Source organism: Lycorma delicatula, chromosome 7, assembly GCF_047948215.1.
Source record: "Lycorma delicatula isolate Av1 chromosome 7, ASM4794821v1, whole genome shotgun sequence".
NCBI classification, from domain to species: domain Eukaryota; kingdom Metazoa; phylum Arthropoda; class Insecta; order Hemiptera; family Fulgoridae; genus Lycorma; species Lycorma delicatula.
The window spans coordinates 138,826,709-138,850,721 of record NC_134461.1 but is presented as its reverse complement, the minus strand read 5'-3'; the positions used below and the strand labels follow the sequence as shown (position 1 = coordinate 138,850,721).

The 24,013-nt window shown below is 29.3% G+C and overlaps 1 protein-coding gene and 1 long non-coding RNA gene across 11 annotated transcripts in view; both read left to right on the top strand.

The window, feature by feature from the left end:
• LOC142327363 (uncharacterized) overlaps positions 1-24,013 on the top strand; it is a 159,800-nt gene that overhangs the window by 96,694 nt on the left and 39,093 nt on the right. For 5 of the 10 annotated variants that reach the window (XM_075370342.1, XM_075370352.1, XM_075370340.1 and 2 more), the window contains exon 1: positions 21,415-21,992. The exons of 3 other annotated variants lie outside the window; for them this stretch is intronic. The gene's annotated coding sequence lies outside the window, so the exon portion shown is untranslated. Of the gene's footprint in view, positions 1-21,414; positions 21,993-22,150; positions 22,258-24,013 lie in introns of those variants that run through there. 2 more of the 10 variants (XM_075370349.1, XM_075370350.1) reach the window with 2 other exon arrangements.
• LOC142327596 (uncharacterized) lies at positions 1,449-16,866 on the top strand. The gene is made up of 3 exons (XR_012757024.1): positions 1,449-1,568; positions 3,397-3,626; positions 16,068-16,866. It is a non-coding gene; the product is annotated as an uncharacterized LOC142327596 (long non-coding RNA).

Sequence of the window (24,013 nt, the reverse complement as noted above, 5' to 3'; positions counted from 1 at the left end):
TAAACCTAAAGGATAATGTATCAATCATTTCACTGAGAAATGGATCAGTCGTGGAGGTCCACATTTCTGGGCACCAAGAACATTTGTTATAACACCTTTAGATTTTTGCATCTAGGGTCAGATGATAAATATCATATATAAAACTAAAATACATTCTCGTGAGGAATTAATTGTTTGCATTATGGATGCTGCTGAGAAACTTAAGGATAGCCCTGAAGTATTATAAAGAACTACAAAAGCAGTACAGAAGGGAGGTTTTAAAACTGGTGGGCTTGGTTTTGAATATTTGTTATAAACTGGTAGGTATGACTTACTGTATTTTTTCTAAACTTTTTTTGTTTTATTTGACTTATCTTGCACCATTATGTACAGAATTACATTCTCTATTAGTTTTATTAAAAGGTTTTACATGTTTCTTACGCATTTAACAAAGTTATTCTAGATCAAACATAATAACGGGTTTTTTACTCTAAATTATTGATTTTCATCCCAGATTTCTTAAAACCTATTGCAGATACTGTTTTGGTAGCTATTTTATTCTATTTTTAAGGTAAAAAACACATAGAAATCACTAATTCTGCCCCTTAATTATTGTCCTAAAAATTTTCAGTACGACCTCTTTCACTGGGATTGCTGAAACACGAGCGAAATCGTTCATTAACCTTTATTTACAAACGAAACATTTTAGCCGTGTTTAATAAATTTTTAATTTTTTTAATTTCACAAGCAGAATAAGTTATGAAAATCACGGAAAAAATTTTGATATACACAATCTGTATAACGTGATCTTAATTTCTAATTTGTTTTCTGTAGTCTCCGTGAATCACAGACGGTATTACTTATTACAAATCATATTACTACGATTTGAAAGTTGTAACTCGCGACTACGAAATCAGCTGATTTGCAGACATGTTCACCACTCCAACCCGGTTGGTATAATCTCAATTTAAAGAAAAAAAAAAAAATATATATATATATATATATAAAGATGTATTAAAAGTTCTATTACTTTTCAAGTTTACTTTGTAGAACATAAATTTTATATACAATAGCGATTCTACTAAAATAATGAAATAAATATCTTAGATAGACAAGATTGGTATAGTTTAAAACGTGAAAACTACCGTCAACAATATATTGTTATGACCAACAGTTCTTTTTCTATTAGAGCTAAACAACATATTTATAGTATAAGATAGGCTGTTTCTAAAAATCCAATTATGCTAAACACATTTTATAAAATATACATAATTACAGCCCGGATAATTTTATTTATATATCAGATTTTCCAACAATTTTTATAAAACCAGCAATCTCAAAAAAATTATGTATATTTTTACAACAATAAATTAATAAAGGGACATATAAAATTTGAAGATGATTTTCTATTTAAATTAATAATTAGCACGTTGCCTAACTTGATTATCTAGTTATGACGTCTTGTTTTGTTAATCGTATTTTGTTATTTTTTGTTTACGTTTTTAATTTTAAAATTTTAATTACAAAAAATCTAACTCCTGATGATGGTCAAATGACCCAAAACGCTAGGGATATAATATAAACAGTTGGTAAGGTTGATTTTTATAACAAATTATTTAACCTAACTTGCTACTTTATAAATAAATGTTTTTTTTCTGATCAAAACAAATTATAAAATTAAAACTAAATAGATGTGTTTAAAATTCATATTAATTATTTAATCAAACACATGAAATTACGTTAAGGTAAATTAATTAATTATAAAATATTAACAGTAAAGAAATCGCTACTGAAAATCATTCTGAGCATATACTAATATCTGTACATGTAGAAGTGGACGTAGATAAATCATGTAATCGTCTTTTTTTTAATTCATCAACAGAACAATATTGTTTCTGTAAAACTAAATCTTTTAATTGTAAAATAAGCTGATTGGTAACTGATTATAGTTTTCCTTTTTCATAAAGTATGCCTCAATAATGATCTGAAAGCACTTTTTTGTATTCTAAAAGGTTATGTTTTTAAAAAGCCCACAAATTTGACTTTACACATTATACGAGAAAATATTTAGGCATAAAAATAATCGATAATGAGTACAAGCTTAGTGTTTTATAAAGATGCTTCAGAGTAAAACTGTTCACTCCATTTTGGTAAACAAAATCAGATTTTCATCCCACAAGAATTTATAAAATATAAAACCCAAAAGTTTTGCTTTGTGAATAACAAAATTACTATATATATATATATATATATATAATGAGAATTCTGGCCACACAATCTGCAATGTTATGTTTAACCAAGAAGCACAATGTGACAGTTTTATCCATATCTTAAGTTACATTGTTTCAATCCATCCAGTGAAAATTTTTTTAAGCTGCAATTGTGAAAGATTCAATCCATTTTTATTAATTATCTTCAGAAATAGATACAGCTGTGTCATCTGTGAAAAGAGTTGTAATGAATGGCTCGAGAATTTGCAGCAGATCATTAATAAACAATAAAGAAAGCAAAAAGTTTTCCCTGAGGCACTACACACTCTACATCTTGAAGCGAGGACCTAAATTTACATGTGTATTCTTGGCAAATGATAAAATCTTACTACTTGTGTACAATTGTGAGGTAAGACTTGAAAAGCAAGTTTCTTTTCAGATACTGATACCACAGCTACTAAGTTGTTTTATCGGTATAAATAAATGTTTTCCAATATTTCAGAAAATTGAAAATGAAATTTTTTTTGTCTTAAAGAATTTAAAATATTTTCCAAAAACTGTGAAATGGCTACGTCTTTTAAGACATGTATGCTAATGGAAATATAAAAATTAGATTACCTTATAAATATAATGGTGCATTTGCTGTTAAGCTGCCCCGTCAGTACACTGCACAATAATATTTATCAAGAATAAACATAGCAATATAAGTATATACTTTCTTTTAGTTATCACACATTTGAGTATGATATTTTAAGTACGTGATATACACATCTTACTCTGGTCAAGTAGCACTTGATAGGTAATGCTGAACATACTTTAAGAACAGATTCAGTATATGAAAAACAGAATAAAAGTTCATTTATTACCATCAAAAGTTCTATGTATCTACATTATCTGCCCATTTTTGTTTTTCTAAAACTTATTTCTCAGTAAGTTTTGAGGTATCTTGATAATATTTTATATAGTTATTACATTTTCTGATAAACAAGTATTTGTGACAAATAAAGCTTCATTTTGTAATAAATTTAACAATAAATTAAGCTCTAAAAAGAGAGAATAACTACAGTGAAGATTAAATTAAATTGTAAAATGGAATTATTGTTTGCAATAGTATTGTATTGTAATTTACATATAAATTTATGGTAACAATATTTTAAAAGTTACAACCACCCTATCCCCATTTTTTTGTGTTTTTGTTTTCTTTTAGTTCACAAAAGTTATTTGAAGGTCAAATGAAAAATAAAATATTTGTAAAATTAAGAATGTAATATACTACTAAGAAAAAAGTAATGCTACATAATAACAGAATGATCTCAGAGAAAAATGTTAGATTTGAAGGTGTAATAAATCATGAAAGTGTATTTTATATGACTGCCGAGAATAGATTGGAACTGACAGATTACGTCTATGGTAGGTTACATCAACAGCAGCTGGAAGGTTTGTTCATTTTTTTTTTTGAATTATGGTGTGATAACAAATCTTTCCACCACTGTACCTGTCCTGAACAATATTACAAAATGCCAAAAGTCTGGTTTAAAATAAAATTTTTATTTACTAGTTAATAAGTAAACTGTGATGATTATGTTAATTTTCAAACAATTATTACCTCTTCATCTCATATGTTCTATTAAAATTATATATTTGGGCTTAACTGTTAAAAATGTTATAATAACAAAATGACATCATTTATTAAAATATAATTTTAAACTAAGTTATGGCAGATTCTACATGCAAATGCAGGTACAGAAATTTTTAGTGGATAACAAAGTAGATTATTTTCTACCATAATTTACAGGTAAGTTACAAATAAAAATCATGCCTGAAAGTGAATTAATGATTTAAAGGTGTTTTCATTTGATGAGCTTGATTCTCTTAACACTTACTCAAAAGAATAAGTGATTTTTATATTGTTTGAAACTTATAATATTCCAGCAAATTTTGTAAATTCTGCTAAAGAATATCGGTGATTATAAATGAAATTTCTGGACGATGAAAGTGTAAATGTCACTCTTATCCCAAAAAACTTAAAAAATTTTTCCTTTAAAATTAAGTAGATCGTTTCTCTCTTTGGTAGATAGATTGAAACCCACCAGGATATGCTGCATTTCTTATATGAAGTAATCTAAAAGACTTGAAGTTAACTTGGAACTTTCAATGTTATCCAAATTAATCGCTTCATTACTAATATTGTATTGATCTTCAAGACAAATAATTTTTGATATAATGTAATTTAATTACATTTATAAACTTTGATATAGAGCTAATCCTTCAAATATAATAAAATAAATAAAAATTTGTAGAATCAAGAAGCGATGAGTTAATCCCAGGTTTTCATAATCCTTTTAAGTATTTTCTCTGAACTTAAAAAAACTATAGAATGTTTTTTCTTAGAGCCCTTCCAATCTTCTGTTACAACTGTCTTCCCCTCTCTAACAGCTGCTGGACACTTAAATGTATGTTGATGTTACCACTTTTCTACATTAATTTTTTATGGTTTTTACTTATTGTGTTGCACATTTTATATATTATAATAATTAAATTAAAAACTTACCGATTTACAGTTTCCTCTCCAATCTAATTTAATGAATATGAAGATTCTATTTATGATTAAATTCTGGGATAAAAGTCCTCCATATCAGTACTCCTTCTGACATTGCTGAAAAAGAAAAATTACCAGTTTAGTTATTATTAAATTATTGCAAATAAATAACAAAGAAGTCTACAAGTTGTATTAGTATAAATATTTGTTTAATGATAAGTTCACACATAATTGTGAATACAGTTTATAAATAGATTATAAAATTATCTTTATGCTTTATGTTATGAAGAAATTCAGTGAATTAAATTATAAGAAATGTAAATTAATTCATCAAGATATCCAAGTCTAGTATGTTGTGCTTTATATTATATATAATTTGCCTGGGAAATAAGTTTCATAAGCAGACAAATATCACTCTGTTAAGGGGACATTAAGAAAGTAGCTATTGCCTCTGTACAAGAGATAAATCCAGAATTTTATCAAAGACGAAGTTCAAAGATGTAATTGATATTCATGGAATCCATATGAGGAAAAGGGGTTCCAATCGACTCAAGAAGTCTAATTCACAATAATAATAATAATTAATATTTATATGTCTCTGAAGGTGTCGCAATTCAACAGATAACCTGACATGACACATATCTATTCCCAAAAAAAACACGCTGAGCCAGTCTTAATAAAAACTCAACATCACGAATTAGGCTTGCTGAGGAAAATGGATATTTTAATAGTTTTTCTGATGCCTTTGCCTCAAAATTATTGCATATCAGCACGAAGTTAACTAAACTGTAGCTGATATTCAGCCCTGAAATTGGTCCTTTTACTCTAATTCACATTGAATGGTTATATTGTGTCATAATAAATGTAAAGAAATCAACTTTATGTGGTATCACTTGTATCTTGCATGACTTTTATAACACAGAAGTCACAGATCAGGAATTTATTATGTAATCACTTGTTCAACCGCTTCTTCATTCTGTTTAGTGCTTGTAAAGGAGCAATTGATGAAAGACATGATGTTATCGCCGTTTCCAACTTGTAATTCAGTGTTTTGCAATTCATTTTTATGAGCAAGCATACAGTGAAACTAAAATCTGCAGATGATAATCTCATGTTTATACTAATATTATGAGCGACATAGTCATGATGCCAGAAAATCAGAGAGTGAACCATACAAATTCAGATGATATTATTGAACTGAAAAATGATTGTCACAACATTTTGGGAACAAAAGAATCTACTAGCAGAATTGATGGAGCTTGGGACTGCAGCCGTATCAGAGTCTTATTATGAATTGAAGGATGTTAGACAAATCAAACTGTGCAGGCTGCTCTCGATGGCTGTTATTTTCCTGAATGAAAATGCATAACCTTACGCTATAAGCCACTCAAAGGCTTTAGTTGTCGGTTGAAGTTGAAGATTTTTATTGTTTGGATACTGCTTGAATACCTTCTCTTTATTAAGATAAAGATTTGTCTGTTAATCGGTATAATGAAACTAACAAGGGGCTCAGAAATGGATGAGTGGTGGATTTTTAAAGTCATTTCTACAAAAGTCGGTGTTGTGGTGTAACAAGTGCCCAAGAGTGAAAATCGACTAGAGGAAACTCTAGTGCAGATATGTTTATAAGATATAGTGATCCAAATAACAAAATATTTAGACACTGTTTTTTTTCTTACCAGAATTCATGTAAATGCCATATTTGTCTATACATTGTGGAGAATGGACTTTTCACGATAGCTTTAGATTTTTACTAAAGTAAAACTTGCCAGTTTTTATCCATTTGTCCTAACATTGCATAAGAAGATCTGAACAATTTTTTGTAATTAAGAATTACATTAAACCTGATTGAAGTTTAGATATTTATTTTAAAACATGATAGAGGCACCACAGCCGTTATGGTAATTTTTTAAAAATTTATTTCTACTTACTTAGGAAGAAATTGTAGTTTAAAAAAAGTCAATAAAATAATTAGAGACATTTATATATGTCATTTGCCATAAACAAAGTATTGAATGTGATAAGATACGAGATACAAGTCTCACAAAATGCCATTGCCATTGTCAAGAAAAAAGCATTTCACGCCAGGCTTAATAAGGAAAGCGATCTTCTACCCAGAGTAGGCCAAGCCCACTAAAAGACAAGAAATCTTTCACCTGTACAAGTGACACCTTCACTCTGTTCAACACTGGGACTGATCGCGTATGTAAATTGATATTCTTAATGAAAGTGACAGATCAACAGATCTCTTGCATCTGTTGTGCTTTATATGCATCACCGCATTGTGATTGTGATAGATTATGTAACAATTATTTAACAATAAGTTTTCCTAAATCGAGTGATGAATAAATATTTTTGAGGATAAACTTAGCAAATGTGAATTAGCTGCATGGAAGTTCTTCAAAGACGTTGTTGGTGATTTCTTAGGCAACAGAAAATATGAAAACTATGTTATTTTGTTAATAAGCTATTAAAAAACTACAAACATTTAGCATGTAGGATGTCATTAAAAATTCATTTTCTACATTTCCACTTAGACTTTTATCCTGAAAATTTGGGCTCTGTCACTGATGAGCAGGGAGAGTGTTTCTGTCAGGATATTCTGACCATGAAGCATCAGTACCAAGGAAGATGGGATCTAGAATGATTGACGACTATTGTTGGTTTTTATTTAGAGATACTGATCAAACATCGCACGAGTGAAAAAATTTGTCAACATATTTTAAAAATTCAATTCCAATGATTTAAATGTTTAAAAACTGTATTGCATATATTTCAATTCATTTGTATTTGAATAAACAAATATTTAGGCGATTTAAATAAATTATAAATGAATACACATAAAATAACTTTTTTGGAATATTGTTATCCTACTGATTATGCATTTATTGATAAATAAAACGTATGTATCTAAAAATGCAATGTATTACACAAAATTTTATAAGTTTTGAATTCAGCACCCAAAATTTGTTAAAATCACCATGTACAATTCTAGATATACATATTTTTTTCATGTTTTACTGCGTTTTAAAAATTCTATTAGACATTTACGGTACTTACTTTTTATTCAATCCAGATTTGAAACTACGGTTGATAGTCACTTTAATTAAAATTTTCCTTATCTTCCATAATTATTCTCCACTTTCAATATTACATTTGAGAATCAGTAACCATTTTTTTGTCACAGCTTCCATGAATTTAAAAGTACTCCTGGTACAGACCTACAACTCAAAATCACTTGGCAAAAAGATTAGTAATGCACTTAATATGAACTGTTAATTGTTTGTTTTGTTTTTTTTTTTTTTTTTTTTTTTTTTGCGTAGGAGGAGGAAAAAGCTCTTCCAGCCACCGTCTGCGCCCGCAACAGACGGTAGTGTCGGGCTCTCACCGACTAAAAAACCTCCCCCTTAGGGAGGAGGACCCTATTAGGGATTGGGATCGCGGACGCTACTTAACTAACTAATAATAAAATAATAACTATGTTGTACCTGAAAAAAATACACAGCATATACAAAATTTAAATATATTTTCATAAAACTTAATTTACACTCCTTATCTAAGTAATTTTAATGTAAAATTTACGTTGAACCTGAAACAGAAACATACACAAAAATAGACATAAAAAATTCCCTACAGGAAAGTTCCTATCAGGGGACCCTACCGGGACTAGGCACCTACCGCGATTTTATAAGAATATTATACTATCAACTTAAAAACTACACAACTTATTTTTAACATGCAAATTTATAATATTAAACAATAATAACAAAAATAAAATTTATGTCGAACCTGAAATAGAAACATACATAAAAATACACATAAAAAATAACTACAGATAAGTTCCTATCAGGGAACCCTACTGGGACTTGGGACCTACCGCGATTTTATCAGAATATTATACTATCAACTTAAAAACTACACAACTTATTTTTAACATGCATATTTATAATATTAAACAATAATAACAAAAACAAAATTTATGTCGAACCTGAAATAGAAACATACACAAAAATACACATAAAAAATTCCTACAGATAAGTTCCTATCAGGGAACCCTACTGGGATTTGGGACCTACCGCGATTTTATCAGAATATTATACTATCAACTTAAAAACTACACAACTTATTTTTAACATGCAAATTTATAATATTAAACAATAATAACAAAAGTAAGTACCTTTAGTAGAAAATTATCCTACAGTAAAAGGAAGTACCGCAATGTAAGGAGGGCCACTTACATTGCAGCTCTCCCTTAGAATATTAAATGAACCGTTGAGTTACCTGAAACAAAAGAAAATAAGACAAATTCAATTAGCGGTTCTGAAATTAGTTTTTTTTAGATCAAAAAAATCAAATGATGTACTGTTAACTGATAAATACTCAAAATACTATTAGAAAGGTTAAAAATATGAACAGCCTTCTTGAAATATCGTAAGCCAAGAAATGTACATAATAAGCTAATGAAGTTTCATTGCTGTAACTAACAAAATTAATAAAAATTTGTATAAATATATATATATATATATATATATTGTATATGTATATATATATATAAAATATATTATATGAAATATAAACCACCTAAACACAGTAATTAATTATTTATTTCCAATAACTGGTTTGTGCAGTATCTTACACCTTCACTTGCTATTAAATTCTATCTTATTCTTTTTAATTTATTTGTATTATTTTTGTGTAAATTATAAATATTTTCACAAGCACATTTATGTTCTTTTGTTTTTGTCTTAGGTCATTTGACTGGTTTTTTATGCAGCTCTTTAAGATTCCCTATCTAGTGCTAGTCGTTTCATTTTGGTATACATTGTACCTGTACAATAGGGTACACGTTGTATACCCCATTTATGTTCGTAATATCATTTAAAATTTCACAATAGATAACATTATAATTTATAATAAAAAAATAGATGTCATTAAAACAAATAAGTTTTAATGTAATAAAAATAGAATTTAATACATACTGGAGATGCAGGGTACTGCAAAAAACAGTCGGTGGAAATTAATATGGCAAGTTTAACTTATCTAATTATTGTGTTTTGGTGGTTTATATTTCAAATAAAATATTTATCAGAGACAAATTAGGCATTGACCAGATACTGGTATTTCTTAATATGTAACGCAATTAAGTTTCTTTTCTTTATTATACTGTTGTTTCCTTTATTGCATTTATGTTGTAATTTGCCACACAAAATTTCTGTGTTTCGCATGACATTTAATGCCAGATCTACCTAAAATTTTTAAAAAATTTAGAAATAAAAGTAACTGCAGTATCAAAAGAGAAAGTTACCTATCAATGATGTAAACTGGAGTCTAAACTAATGGCCCTGACCCTCTCTTTTTCTGTTTAGCCTCTGGAACCACCATGAGGTATTACTTCAGAGGATGGTATGTATGAATGCAAATTAAGTGTAGTTTTGTTCAGTCTCACGTCGACCATTCCTGAAGTGTGTGGTTAATCGAAACAACCCTACCATGAAAGAAAACTAATATCCACAATCTAGTATTCAAATCCATTTAAACGTCTTTACTAGGATTTGTACCTTAGAACTCTTGACTTGCAATTATGAGTTAACCACTAGACTATAGTCTTAATAAATACTAGTATTATCATGAAATTATATGATGTAGTAAAGAATTAGTAGTACCTTAATATTTTACCATTTGGCAACACAGCTTTACATTTATCGCCACAGCTAATCCAAAGATCAAATCCATCGAGCAGCTGAAAGGATCGGTCGATCTGGTAGTCTGAAGAAATAGGATGCAGGATGAAGTGAAGAGTTGATGAGATGTGGAATGTAATCTGGTAATCTGTATTATTTCTAGTCTCATTTTTATATTTATAGTTTGTAAATTTGTGTAGTGAGGAAGATAATGTTAATTTCACACTTTGATCTTGATCGCACTTCAATTTCACACTTTATTTACACCAATCACTTATTTCCCCCACAATTTCAAAAATATGTAAAAAAGATAAAATAATTACATACTAAAAACCAGGGTCAGTTCATGTCTTTTTAATATGCAAGGCAAATATATTACATATAAAAATTATTAAATTTTGAAATAATTTGGATTTCTGTGTTATGCTAGATGGATTTTTTCACATTCTACTTAGGATTTTACCACAAAAAATGGTTAATTTTGCAAGTAAGTAAAAAATTAGCGAATAAAATGTAATAATTTATTATGGCACCTCTAAAATCAGCTGACCCTGGTTTGAAAAAATTAAACTACCATGCAAGCATGCATCTTCTTTGAAGCAGGTGGCTGAACGCTGATTGGGGAAAGCAAAGGGGTATTCAAAATTTTAAATATTTCAAATAAAAGAAAAAAATAAAATTTTTAAAACTGTAGTTAGATATAAAAATGCTCTAACCTTCAATTAAACACCTACCAAAAAAATTTAAGAAAAAGCTTATGTAAAATAATAAATATCAAATAAAAAAAACATATTTTTAAAAACAAACATATTATATCCTACATGAAACAGATTTAAAAGCTGAATTTAATTAAGAAATTGTCTCTATATATTTACTTATTTTTTTAATTTCATGAACTAATTTAAATGATTAATTTTGTCAATCAAATGAATAAAATTTAAATAATTTATAAGAAAGGAAATTTAAAAACTCACTCATTAATATTTCAAATAAAATTTTATAAAGCAATTTAAACTACACAAAGGAATTTTTATGTGATTAAATTTAAAATTAAAATATAAATTTAAATTATAAAATTTAATTTTTTATGAATTTAAATTGATTTATAAGGAGGACTTCAGCCACTGGTAGCGAAGTGATGAGCTGAAAAGACAAAGAAACATAATAAACATACAATAATTATAAATATTATGAATAAAATATTTCTATATATCACCCCCCCCCCACAATATATAGACACATTTATATACACAGCAACCCCCAACCGGAACCCGATCAACGATATCGGGTTGATGAAATACGATCGCGACGCGGTTGACGCGGTACGAATGCTTTATGTACGAAGCAATCGCGAAAACTATTCATTGCATACAACATAGATATTTACAATTTCAATATGTAATCAAGAACTATATTAAAAATAATTGTGCATCATATTTGGTACCTAATAAGCTAAGATGTGAATAATACACCCTGATCTGTGTAAGAGCAGATCGAATTTACTATCCGTTAAGGAAAAAGTTGTAATATACCGTGAACTGTGTCACAGCAATTTGCGTTTTGTGAATCAGAAATCTAAACTAATACACCCTGAACTGTTTCAGAGCATATCAGATTTGCTATCTGTTGAGCAAAAGTCTAAAATAATACACCCAGAACTGTTTCAGAGCATATAAGATTTGCTATATGTTGAGCAAAAGTCTAAAATAATACACCCTGAACTGTTTCAGAGCATATAAGATTTGCCATCTGTGGAGCAAAAATCTAAAATAATACACCCTGAACTGTTTCAGAGCATATCAGACTTGCTATGTGTTGATAAAAAATCTAAAATAATACACCCTGAACTGTTTCAGAGCATATCAGATTTGCCATCTGTTGAGCAAAAGTCTAAAATAATACACCCTGAACTGTTTCAGAGCATATAAGATTTGCTATATGTTGAGCAAAAGTCTAAAATAATACACCCTGAACTGTTTCAGAGCATATAAGATTTGCTATATGTTGAGCAAAAGTCTAAAATAATACAGCCTGAACTGTTTCAGAGCATATCAGATTTGCTGTGTTGATAAAAATCTAAAATAATACACCCTGAACTGTTTCAGAGCATATCAGATTTGCTGTGTTGATAAAAATCTAAAATAATACACCCTGAACTGTTTCAGAGCATATCAGACTTGCTATGTGTTGATAAAAAATCTAAAATAATACACCCTGAACTGTTTCAGAGCATATCAGATTTGCCATCTGTTGAGCAAAAGTCTAAAATAATACACCCTGAACTGTTTCAGAGCATATAAGATTTGCTATATGTTGAGCAAAAGTCTAAAATAATACACCCTGAACTGTTTCAGAGCATATAAGATTTGCTATATGTTGAGCAAAAGTCTAAAATAATACAGCCTGAACTGTTTCAGAGCATATCAGATTTGCTGTGTTGATAAAAATCTAAAATAATACACCCTGAACTGTTTCAGAGCATATCAGATTTGTGGTGTTGATAAAAATCTAAAATAATACACCCTGAACTGTTTCAGAGCATATCAGATTTGCCATCTGTTGAGCAAAAGTCTAAAATAATACACCCTGAACTGTTTCAGAGCATATAAGATTTGCTATATGTTGAGCAAAAGTCTAAAATAATACACCCTGAACTGTTTCAGAGCATATAAGATTTGCTATATGTTGAGCAAAAGTCTAAAATAATACAGCCTGAACTGTTTCAGAGCATATCAGATTTGCTGTGTTGATAAAAATCTAAAATAATACACCCTGAACTGTTTCAGAGCATATCAGATTTGTGGTGTTGATAAAAATCTAAAATAATACACCCTGAACTGTTTCAGAGCATATAAGATTTGCCATCTGTGGAGCAAAAATCTAAAATAATACACCCTGAACTGTTTCGGAGCATATCAGATTTGCTGTGTTGATAAAAAATCTAAAATGATACACCTTGAACTGTGTCAGAGAATATAAAATTTTCTGTCTGTATAATACAGTCTAATCTATGTGTTTTTACAGTTACATAATTTGAAGCTGTATTTCTAAAAATGAAACCGAATTAGAAGATTGAACTAGGGAAATATTAATCAGAAGATGTTTTATAATTTTAATAGAAAAATGTTATGGATTTGAAGAAACATAACTTAAGGGATTTTTCTATTATTTTCAATATTAAAAATAGAAGATTTTTCAAAGAAATCAGTTACTCAGAGAGTATTTAATAATATTGAATTTACTTGTATTTTACATATTTCTTTTTTTCCCTTTTGTACTTGGCAGGTGTATGCATTACTATCCAGACCTCTTAATTACCCCTTTTAAGATTCTCTTAAGATTGCATTTTCACAGCATAATATGGTCAATCCTGGCTGGAATTAAAAAAAAGTCTATAATTTATATTATTGAAAAAAAAGGTAAGTTGCTAATGGTAGCAAATGGAATCAAGTTGTGATTGATGACAATGCAAGTGAAAAGGGGGTATTATATAATGCAAATACTAAATGTAATATTGAAGCTACCTTTATCTGTCTGATGAAAGAAAAAAATTAAATTTTATTATTCAGTAATCTATAAGGAGGTCTTTTTTCATCAAAAATATGAAATATAATTACAAAGAAATTCTATATGTGAACAGTGGGAGGTGCAGAATGATTAATAGCAGGCGACAGGTACCAATTAAATTACAAATTCTAATCTTGTATAAGAAAGAGAATGTGCTCAATTTCAGTGTTACATGGTTTTGGAAAATGGTTTATAAAAAATATACATTTATAGAAATAAACTAATAATTTCAGTGGATAACCACCAGGCAGCATATGGCATATACTACTCTAGAAGACTAAAACCAGGGGGTTTATATATATAGTTTGCTCATACGAAAGGTTTAATATAGTGTACTTTTAGGTTGTAAAAATTATCAAAGGTAACACTGACTGATTCCTGATGGATATACTGTAATAGTTCCTTGATGGTTCTCTGCAGAAGTCCAGTATACTTTCAAATACTGTTTGATGGTGTCAAAAATAGATTTATGAAAAGTTAGATGGTTAGGGTGAAAAGTTTTTTTAAATTAATGCCAAAAAACTGATGTGTTGTATTCTTAAATTTGTTTACATATAGATAATCAAAGGGACATTTTAGAATTAATTTTTTTGTTAAATATGGGTATTTATTTAAGAAATTACTTAGGATAATTATAAAATAAAAGCAAATCCACAAAGAAAATAAGATGCGAGGCTATTTTACATAAACAGATCAAATATGATTGAAAAAAGCCAATACTATGAATTAGTAAATCACAAATTTCTCCTTATTTAAAAATAATAAATTTAAACAAAACTGGAGAAATGTATGAACAGCCTTTAAGTGGTTTATGAACCCTGTTCCTTAAAATCAATTATATTATAATTTAACCTCTTTGAAGACACATATCATATAAATTGATAATCAATTTATATTACATTTAAATTTAGATATTCAACTCAAATACAGCAGAATGAATGATATACATAAAATACCCATCAACTAAACTTAAATTAGAGTGATTAATGTTAGTAAGTTACTCAATGTTAGTAAAACAATTTTTTATGATAAAACAGTTATATTTCTAAGCTACATAAAAAAACATGCAATTACAAGCCACGTGAAATTACTAGCTTCATAACAAGTACATGCAATTACAAGCTACCTAATTATTTTATGTATATTATTAAAATTACTGTATTTGAGCCAACAAAACCGTGTAAACATAATTTGTATACAAAATATACATAGTAAAAACATTTATCTCTCTCCAAAGAGGTTAAATTTAAATATTTAATTAAAAGGTTAGGAAACTAATGCTTATTAATATTTTTGAAAAAATTGTATTGTTTGCATTTCATTAAAAAACAGAGAATTCACATAAAGAACAAGATTATAGTCTACTACTTGTTATGAAAATAAATGGAATCTTTACAGTATATGGTCATTTCACTATTTCCTTAAAGGTATGAATATAAACTGGGATTGTATTTTTCTTCCTGTATGAAGTTTTACAAACGGCTATATATAATTAAATAAATTCCAGTAAAATAATTGTAACTGAAAAGAAAAAAGCAGAGTAAAAAATTGTAAATGATTTTAATGAAGAAATTATTTGAAATAATTGGCTAACATTTTGATATGGATGTAGTGACAAAGGAGGTATAGTAACATCAGAAGGTATAGTAACATCAGTAACATAACCACCAAAGTACCTAATCAAACAAAGTTAAGAATTACATCAAAAATATATTAAAGCGTAGACTAAAATTCATTTAGAAGAAAAATGAGTAATTAAAAAAATTTAGTCCTTATTTTTTTTTCTACCTAGTCATCTGTATAATCAGAATAAATAAAAAAAATTGCACCTGCTTGAAAATAATTAAAAAATATGATAAAACCTTTTTGATTGTATTACAGTATTCAGAAATTTGTGTGCCGGTTGGCAATTCACTACAAATGATAATGGATCAAATGAAAATATTGAAAATGGATTAGAACAAGTATTACTTGGATTTGAATATTCTGTTTTTATTTATTAGTGAGCTGAAAAAAATTAAAATAAATTTAGCTTAAACAGGTTTGGTTGATTACACAATAAAACAGCTTTACAAAAGATTTCTTTTTCAGGTTACAATCAAGAGACCCAGAAATGAATGCAGTTAACTACAACTGACGTCCAGGAAAAATTTAGAAATATGGGAAACAAAAATAAATTTTAAATTATCTTTAATCAAGATAAAAGATAATTTCTTATTATTATAAACTCTTGAGAAATAAAGGAAGAATACCTCTGCAATAATGGAAAATATTTGTACAAGTGATAATTGGCTTTTATTTCTAGAATTTTCTAGAGAATTACAGAAAAAAGAAATTGAACAACATAGATGTGAAAATGTGAGGATGTCCAATAAGATTTGGTTCAATGATTTTGTATGAAAGAAAATTAAGATTGTTCAAGTGGGGAAATAACACAATTATTATGATCTGAAAAAACTAAAAAAGAATAAGAGTATTTTAAATATGATACATAACTGCACATTATTGTTTTTTAATTCAAACTACAATCTTATCTTAATACAGTTTCTAAAAAGTATTTCCTAATAATTAAAGTGTTCGATACATCAAACAATAAAATTTGATAGTTCCTGCAAGATATTGATCGTACTAAGGTATTGTACTTCTTTTCAGTACACATTAAAGGTAGCCAAGCGCAAGAAAAAACATGCCTGTTCAGTACATATAAATTACACTTAATTATTTATACAAGTAATGCATCCAGATGTAATATAAAAATTAGGCAATTCCTATAAAATTATTGAAAATATTAATACATTTTATAGCATTTTCTTGAATAAAATTCATTTTAGTTCCTACATAAAATTCATCGGTAATTAATTTTATAAAAATTTTGCCATGTTGATGAATCCATTTCAAAAAAAGATTACATCACCCCTCTTTTTTTTAATAAAACAAATTTTGTAAAATGGAAGATTATTATTTATCTAGAATAGATTTTAAATTTTTAAAAATCATCAAAAAATAAAATCTTTTTTCGTAAAATAGATCATCATTTAAACTGTAGCAACGTGCTTTAAAAAATCTACTTCAAATTTTAATTTTCATTAAACTGTAATTAAGAAAAAAAATGTTTAATTTAAAACCGATATATTAAAAAAAAATAAAACTATGTTGTATGCAATAAAATAAATGTTCCTCACTTTAAAATAATGTCCTAAATTATGTGGTTATCCAGTCTAGAAGATTGTTCAGGTTACCACATGAAGTAGATGTACATAGTCCAACGATTTCGACGACACTGTCTTTACTTCGTATGAGGTTAGAAGATTGAAAAACAAGTTAATTACGTTTCTGCGTTTCTGATTGGTCAATCATATCGGAGTGTTTCGTTACAGACCCGAGCGACTCCCTCGTGACATATCTCATCCGTCGAACGTTAACATTTTGACAAACAACTTTGTTTGTTATAAGAGTTGAAAAACAAGTTAATTACTTTTCTGTGTGTCTGGTCAATTGTATTACAGTTGTTTAATTGTTCTAATGAATCCCTCCTGACTTAACTTAGTAATCTTCAATATATATATATATATATTTGAATTTAAAATAAAAGAAGGAAGCAATTTCAAAACGTTTTTTTTTTAACTTTTACCTGTATTATAATATTACTTAATAAAAACAAATACGTCATCACAATTGCCGATCTAGTCGAAAATTAACAGACATTTTTTTTCAATAGTAATTTACAGAACTGAACTTTTGTTTTTTGCACCGATATATTTTTTTTCAGTTAAGAAAAAAAATTGGTAACATTATGTTCTCTAAGACAGAATAAGGTATTAATTTGTTAATATCAGCGAAAATTGCTAAATGTAAAATTAATTTTGTTATAAATTAATTTCCAGACATACTATTTTCTATTAAATGGGATATATTTGGTCCCGCCTTTGCTAACAGCAAAGGTTTCACACAAAAATTCTTCCTATACCTAACTTCAATTAGACGATGCACTCGTCATTTTTGAGTGTCTGTAAACGCCAAAAATACTATCCTCATGGCAACAAAACAAGTTTTGCCTGCAACAACCTCGGTTTTGTCCTACAATTCAATTTACTCAGAATCCTCGAAACAGATTTACAAGGTAAAGACGCTTAGTAAGCGTCTGATAAAAACATACCCTTCTCTCTTTGCTCTGTACCGTATTTGGGAGTGAGGTCAATGCCTTATCACAGACAATGACTCAAATTTGATGTTTTTGCCAATCATTTCTTATGCGTGTTTCAATCCCACTCTTTAGGCTACAAATGTAAAACCATCTTGCAAGTTACCCACTGCATTAAAATGTGAAAATCTTAATTTTTTAAAGCTCTTACGGTAGTATCTCTAAAAAAAACAGTGGAAAATTTTCATCTTCAAATTGCAAAAAATCTGCTAGAAAAAAAAAAACTTTTCAGACAAAATATTTATGTACACCAAAAAACAGTCCAAGCAAAAGTGTTTTTCACACACCACACATTTATATTTGGTTTGAGTAGTTTTTTGCATGGCAATCTTCCTGCCTTCGTCCTTTGGCTTTTCTTCATAACATTTATGACATCGCCTTCTTCCTTGTCTGCCAACATCGACAAGGCGGTGAGGTTGGTCTACTGGTGTCGGAGGAGGAGCAACGGCACTAACGTTGATTCCTGTCAATTCTTTGAATGCAATGATTTGCATGTTTCCATTTGTAAGCTGATTGTATAAGTATAGCGCATTTACTACATCGGTTCCAAGAAGCAATTCCACAGCAAGTTTTCTGTACCACTTCTCTCCACGTCTCAGAGATGAGCAATAACTGTTGATGCCTTTCCTGTGTTGTATTCTATGACACACTTCGGTTTCTGAACAGGATTGTTTCGTCTCTGAACTTCTATCATCGGTGTGTTTGGTTGTCAACATTAGGACATCTTTTCCGTCATGCCATTTTAACACAACTACACCTGTATTGCTTTCAACAACAAAATTTTCCCCTTTTTGAATTTATTTTTTAACTACACTTGGGGATTATTCTTTCTGTTTCGTTTCAAAGTACCAACCAGGTGAGTGTTTCGTTTTAGTAGCTCATGGGTTAGTGCTACTGAGGTGTACTGATATCAGTGCAGAGTGTACGCCCCTTATCCAGTAGATCGGTCATGAGGGCCATAGTTACTTTAGTAGCAACAGACCTTTGACCTTTATCATCTCCGCAAACGATGTACTTGGAATCGGCAAAAGAGGATGATTATTATTATCAATTTTGTCAATAGTAATACTAGGACTAGGCCTACCTGTTTTTTTGAATGAACATTCTCTTTTCATCAAGATGAAGGTGGTTCATCTTCCTCTACTTCAGACTCAGAAGTTGAAGGCTGATATTTGTCCGATAGGTAAACGTTGCCGAAAACTTCATCAGACAACAAACCCTAACCCACCGGGTTGGTCTAATGGTTAACGCGTCTTCCCAAATCAGCCGATTTGGAAGTCGAGAGTTACAGCGTTCAAGACGTAGTAAAGCCAGTTACGTTTACACGGATTTGAATACTAGATCGTGGATACCGGTGTTCTTTGGTGGTTGGGTTTCAATTAACCACACATTTCAGGAACTGAGAATCTACAAGACTACACTTCATTTACACTCATACATATCATCCTCATTCATCCTCTGAAGAATTATCTAAACAGTAGTTACCGGAGGCTAAATAGGAAAAAAAAAGTATAAAAGAGAAAAGACAACAAACCCTGCCACAGTTTTAGCCCTACGTTTATAATTTTTTTACAATCAGAGGTTAATAATTATTAATAAATCAATATATTTAAATTTAAAAAAAAGAGATTAAGTCTGATCCGAGCCGATATGCCTTCCTCTTGTAAGAACCAAATATTTCATTAATTAAAAATTTATTGAGCTATAACTCTGGAACCGATGAAAATAAGTACCGCTTATAATATATCGTTAAAAAGCTCTCAACGAGGGCTTACTGCGATTAAGAAAAAGTCAAAAATACATATTTTTATTGGTTCCAGAGTTATAGCCAAATAAAATTTTAATTAATGAAATATTTGGATCTTACAAGGGGAAGGCACCTAGGTTCGAGACTTCAAAAAAAAAAAAATTTAATAAAATAAAATTTGATGTACTTTTCATTTAAAAAAAATGTGTATATCTGATTTAATAGGAGTACAAGGAAGTCATGTGGTGTCCACATCAGATTTTTTAATTATTTCCAGCCGATTTGTTTCATTTTACAAATATCAGCCGATATTGGCAGTGGAACTTAATTTTTATTTAGAAAATGATATAAGTCGATGTAATTTGTTGTTTCATTGTTAATTATTAGTTATTTTATTACTACCGATATTACAGCATAGCTATTGTCTGCATTATGAATGGAAAATGCAATAAAATTGATCGTGCATCGCGTTTTATTACTGACACGATTTTTCCATCGTTCCAAATTTGCACGCTTAAAACTTGAAAACGAAGGCGTTAACAGAAAAACGGCGTTCACCATTATTTTGTTGTAAAATTTTAAACCGAAATCACGTATCATACGTCAACCTTTCTATTTAAAAAATTAAGTATGATTCAATACGGCGGAAAAAATTAAAAACCCACCGTAATGCAGATTTTTTTAACTTTCCTGATCCCTATTTCTTTCTGCGCGCGTACACGTTTTTTTTTTCTAATTAGAATATATTTACACGTTTTTTTGTTTTTTTTTTTTACGAAGGATTCGGCGATTATATTTCTTCTACGCTTCCGTCGCCCCTATTTAGCGAATATACTAGCTGCAGATGCATGCCTGTGGCACGCCCTCCGCAGCTAGACCCTGCGGACCGGTAATCGCTAGCGCACAGATTTGAGCGTGTTTAGCGAAAGATCGGATCTGTACGTATTACGTCGGGTGAGTGCGATCAAAACGCAGGGCTAAACGAATTAATTTCCGGATAACCGAGATCCGGTCGATCAAGAGCGTACCCGATGAGTTAAACGGTTCGACCTGCCGGTACTTACGCCGTTTGAATCGTAAAAATCGGACCAGCGGTTGCCGAAATATTACGGTGACACCCCCTCCCCAATTTCCGAACGGCACCCCGATGGGAACGGATGGGATTATCGCCCAGGGGGGTTGAGACAATTTTTCAGAGGGCTAGGACCGATCGTTTTTTGAGATATTTGCGATTTTCTTCCAAAAATTCGGATCCTGTTAAAAAGTACTAAATTTTTCCCAAACTACGATATATATATATATGTGCTGTATATCGATATATATTATAATATAACAAGTATACACCTGACCACTACCAGACATGTACTAAGACATTATTAGTATTTTATTTATTAATTAATATCTGATTTTACTTCTTAAAAATTAAACATTTTTTAAATACATCCAGTTTTCAGTTGGCGCTTTGTGCATACAGCTGTTATAACCTCACGTGTAGTTAAGTAAGGTTATTTTGATTATTTTTGGATTATAATAATAATTCAATAATAACAAAAAACTATCAGAAGTTTTTAACGAATGTGCGCAGAAATAATGTACTGTTATTTCGTTTTGCAGCTAATTAATTTAACATTTAAAAAGCAAACAAACAATAGTCCCTTTTTCATTTAATCATAATGGGTAAAAACAATTGAATATTCTTGCAATTTGCACTTGTATAAAAAAATTGTAATAGTTAAAAAATGTTATACATCATTTAAACAACTTTTCGGCATTCTACTTCTAAAATTGTAATATTGTGTAACAGACAAACGGTACGTAGTAAATGTGAATGTTTTGTAAAAGTGAGGTTAGTTTTTTCTCGTAGTTTTGTGGTACGTGATTGAATTTACCATCTTATTTGAACTAAAAGGTGTTTATTTTGTGAAAAAATATGATCATCTTTTATTAATTTTTTTGATAAGCGTAAACATTAAAGTGATGATATTTTGGATGAGCTAATTAATACAAATTTTGAAATGACGGTAGACAGTGACTATATAATTAGGTTTGCGAAACAACTTCTGTTTTGGTAAGTAAACTTTGAGAGTATTTAAGACACTGTTAATAGTCAAAATGAGGTAACACCTAGTTTTAGTAATGCGAATTTACCAGAAGTTTTCGAAGATAAAAATAATGAGGTTAAGTTTGACAATCAAAGTAGAATTACTGGTGATAATGTAAGCAAAACTTATTTTTAAATAATGTAAACCAACAAGTTTGCAATACCGACAATAGTATAAATAATGCAATCATTAATGAAAAGCTACTTGGTAACAAATCCTCTCAACATCCAGGTTAGACCTATTTTTTTCTGTTTCGCCTCTGGAACCACAGTTAGGTATTAAATTTCAGAGGATGATATGCATGATTGTAAATGAAGTGTACTCTTGTACAGTCTCAAGTCGACCATTCCTGAGAAGTGTGGTTAATTAAAACCCAACCACCAAAACACACAGATATCCATGATTTAGTTCTCAAATCCTTATAAAACTACCTTTATTAGGATTTGAACTGTACAACTCTCAATAGGTTAGACCTATCTGGAAAAACCAAAGTATTTGAGGCACTGACCGACATTGATTTTTCTGGTAGCTCATACTTATATGATTTTAATGATTTACATACCTTATCAAGTCTTTTCATACTTTTTTGATGTACCACTTAATGTACAATTAAACCAAATAAACTGTTTGGTTCTTATGTATTAACGCCACCGCAGCTACAGCTTTATTTAAAAACAAAGTAGTCAATCAGATTTTGGTGGAAAATGAACAGTCTCTTTACTAATTTTAATAAATGGTTATTTATATTTATTTATTTTATAAATATAATTTAACCAAACTTAACCTTTGCACGCTAACTTTGACCAATTAGCACCGTAATTTTTTGAGTATTTATATAATAAATTCAGTAATTATTGCAATTATTTATTATTTAAATAATCAAAACACTCCTGTTAATTAGTCAAGGTTAGCGAGCATAGGTTAAGTTTGGTTAAATTATATTTATAAAATAAATAAATATAAATAACCATTTATTAAAATTAATAAAGAGACTGTTTTGAATCTATGTTAAACTCTATATATCGGCCCATTTTCCACCAAAATCAGATTGACTAATTTGTTTTTAATTAAAGCTGTAGCTGCGGTGGCGTTAATACGTAAGTACCAACTGTTTATATTTTCTGTCCCAACATTGCATAAATTATTAAGTATATTAATTATGATGTTGATTGTTAAACTAGAAAATACTAGATCATATTGGGATGTTAATGTAAGTAACGTAGGTAATGTAGGTGAAGAACAACTGTATGAAACCCCTTAAGTGGGGGTTTTAAAATATTTGTACTAAGTGGTACCTCTTGATTCATATATAATTTTGAATCTACTCTGGTCAAGAAAATAGCTAGATGCTACCTGATGAATCCAATTTAGGCATTTGTGCCAATTCTGTAGTAAGATTAGCTAGAAGCATTCCAATTTGACAACTTTACAAAATGTGTTTTGATAACCTACGCTTCCTTTCAGTTTATCCAGAAAAATTGTAGATTCATGGCATTGGTAAGATCAGATTCCATGAAAGAACAGATTTCCTGGATTGAAATTTCATCTCGAAAAAGAAATGAAAAAATCACATAGAGGTGCATTTTTTGAAAATATAGCAGGGTCCAAACCATTTGAAGTGACCCAAGGATGGTTGCTTGATCAATTCAAAAAAAAATAAAACTTTCCCACTTGTTTACTACATGTCTCAGGACCATAAAGCTAATTTTTTTAATTTTTAATTAATTCAGTTTACTTGTGGCGGTCATTTTTGTTATGGTGCACAAATTTTTGCGATTGTAAGGGTTTATGCATAACTAAAAAACTATTGCTCCAGGAAGGATGAAACAAAAAGCAATTTAATCATATTTTATCATGGTAAAAGATTGGCCCAGTGGTTTATTTACCTATATGTCTTCTTTCCATGAGAAAATTACCAATAAAGTTGAACATGAAAAATGGTGAAATTTCACTTTTGGTAATTTTTTTTCAAGAGGCAGGGATGGCA